Raw genomic sequence first — 3014 nt, 5'->3', positions numbered from 1 at the left:
CTGGGCAATACTGGCTGGGTTGTCAATAGTGGATGGAACTCGGACATTGGGATCCACAGCCATCGAATCTTGGGGATCAATGGACACGTTTCTCCTTGTCAGGACCATGGTGATTATCAAGAGAAGAGAGATGAGATCTTCGTGAGATTATGAAGGCTCTCAATGAAAGTACCAAAATGCTGACTTGAAAAATTGGCAACTGACACAGAGTCTAATAAACATTGATTAATCACCAATAAAGAGTTAGGAATAATAAATAAATAGAAAGAACACACAGAATTATAGAGGTTTGACCCCCTTAGATATGGGTTATGACCTACTCCCCTTTTAGTTTATTGATATTGAGATATCAATGTGCAAATCACTAAGGAAGACAAAGTGAATTCTAGCTACAACTCTCAAGATGTTTACAGAGAACATAATTCAGCAAAGTGCTCTTAGATGCGAGATAATGATTTCAGGTCATTTCCCCCTATAAATTCATTCACTATTTATAGGGGAGGTTGTTATAATTAGCTCCATAAAAGGAGTAACCAAAAAGTAAATATTCCTATATTCTAGGATGCAGTTACGACCGGTTGAAGCTCCTACAATCTAAGTGAAAAAAATCCAGTCCGTATCTGAAGGATGTGGTTAGAGATATTTGTGGAAGTTGCTGAAGAAGAAATCAAGGCTCGTGTAGCCTTGTCCGACCTTTCTTGTGTCATTTATTCTAGCTGACTTGTTGACAACCTGGCCAGGCCCTTTTCGAGACTTGCCTTTTTTGACAAGATTACTCACACAATAATCTTGGAAGGTGTACTGATCTTCTCTTATCTGGCCGACATATTGATGGCTCGACTAGGTGCCATGTCAGTTGTGCAAAATTTGGGATAACAAATCTTAAATCTAGAAAAATTGATAAATTAATTTTTGGACCTTAAAATATGACCCACACGTGTAGGGCTTAACCCATACGTGTACGGTGACATACAAAGGCCCATGAGAATTTTGTTTGATATTATTAAATAAATTAAATTAAATTAATTATTATCTTTTAATTATTATATTAAATATATTATTAAATAATGTATTTAAAATTAAAAGGATAATATTAAATAAAATGTTATATATATTTATATTATATATATAGGAAAAATTTTAGGTGAGAGCATCACTTTTGCTCTCACATGTAAGAGCATTATTTTAGATTTTTTATTGGTTGAATAGGGTAGTTGTATGGTATTAACATATGTTGTTGTGTAGGATAGTGTTTGGTATACTTTTTTTTTTTTTAAGAAAAAATTATATTGTGATTTTACCTTCATCACCTCAAACTCTTTTGTTTCTTTATTATTTTAAAATATGTTGTTTTTTTTATACTTTTGACATATATGACTTATTTTTTTCTTTTTTGCTTAGCTATGAAAAGTATGAGATTTATTTTCAATTTTTGAAATCCCAATTATTCATTCATAAATTGTAAAGCCCGCTTAGTTAATTTGGAAATTAGCAGTTGTTTATGATTAATTATGGAATTATTTATAGCTATTTAAATAATTTATCATGCTGTTATTTATGGGATTCAGAAATGCATGGTTATGTTTAGTCAGTAGTTTTCATATTTTGCATTTCCGGTGCCCGGTATTTTGGAACTCGGCGTTTGGCTCAGTAGAAATCACAACTTAGTATGTTAGTAGTTTGGGGACGGGTTTTAGACATTGGGAATGTCGGGAATGGCCGGGAATTTAGAATTTCCCAAAAATACCCCTTTAGTATGATTTATGTGGTTTTAAGGTGGAGGGGCAAAATGGTCTTTTTGCCCCATTAGTATTTTGTCTTTTGTGATTTTATGAAATGAAAAATAATTAATTATTTAATGTTTACTTGGCTGAAATGAAATATGATAAGTGGATATTTATGTTTATTTCTTTCATTTTTACAAAAACACTTAGAAAAGAAAAATTGAATTTTCAAACACACTCTCTTTTTCCTCTCTATTTCGGCTGGTTACTTGGGGTGCAAAGGCTGGGTTTTCTTCAATTTTCAAAGCTAGATTCAACCTATAATTGTGAACTCTTGCTTGTGGTAGGTGTTTCTTAACTTTCTCTCTTTAATTTGTTGGAAAAAAATGATGAAAATGGTGATGCATGCATGATGTTTTGGTGTTGTTGCTGCTGGTTATTGTTGTTGTTGTTTCTGTGATTAAAGTGTTGAATTCAGTAGGTTTAATGTGATGGAATTGCATGCTTGAATACTTGTTCTAGTTGGTTAAGTGTTTATGTGAAAAAGTTATGAATTTTTGAATGAAATGGTTCAATTTGTTTCTGTGAAGTTGCTGGATGTTCTTGTGTGTTTTCAGAAGCTTATTCATGCTTAGTTAAGTAGAATTAACCAGGTTTTATTGCATGATTAGTGGATTTTAACCAAGTTGAGTTTTGGAACTCAAAGCTTGGTCTTTAATGGTGTTTTGTGTATCTGTGAATTCTGGGTTAGTTTGTTGCCTTGGATTTGTTCTATGGGGTATTTAGAGCAGGTCTGGAAGGTTTGGAATCATTTGGGTTTGATTTGATCAAGTTAGGAATTTTTGAAAAATTCCTGCGAGGAACCGGAATTCCGGTTGTGCAACCGGAATTCCGGATGGGTGTCCAGTAATTCCCAGAACCGGAATTCCGGTTGGGCAACCGGTCTACCGGTTGGGGAATTTTTCCGAACCCGTGTTTTCCTCGTTTTTATGTTTTTAGGGGTATTGCCATGCTTTTTATCGATAGGGAAACTTTTAGTTCTTAGTTTAAGTCCCCGGGAAGTGATTTAGCGTGTCACTTATAGCGTTGTGATTTTTATGGTTTAGGAGCCAGTAATCCGCCACTCAGCTTCAGTTCCAGTCAGGTTGACCGGCACACCTGAAATCGGAATCCAGGTAAGATTAGTATAACAGTATGCATATGTAGATTACATGTTTAGCGTGCATGTAGGAAGCCTGCTAGATTACATTAGTTATGTATATAGGCTTCGAACCATCCAACCCTGTCACG

Source organism: Cannabis sativa, unplaced genomic scaffold (assembly GCF_029168945.1).
Source record: "Cannabis sativa cultivar Pink pepper isolate KNU-18-1 unplaced genomic scaffold, ASM2916894v1 Contig4, whole genome shotgun sequence".
Classification (NCBI taxonomy): domain Eukaryota; kingdom Viridiplantae; phylum Streptophyta; class Magnoliopsida; order Rosales; family Cannabaceae; genus Cannabis; species Cannabis sativa.
Note: the sequence above shows the minus strand (reverse complement) of the source record.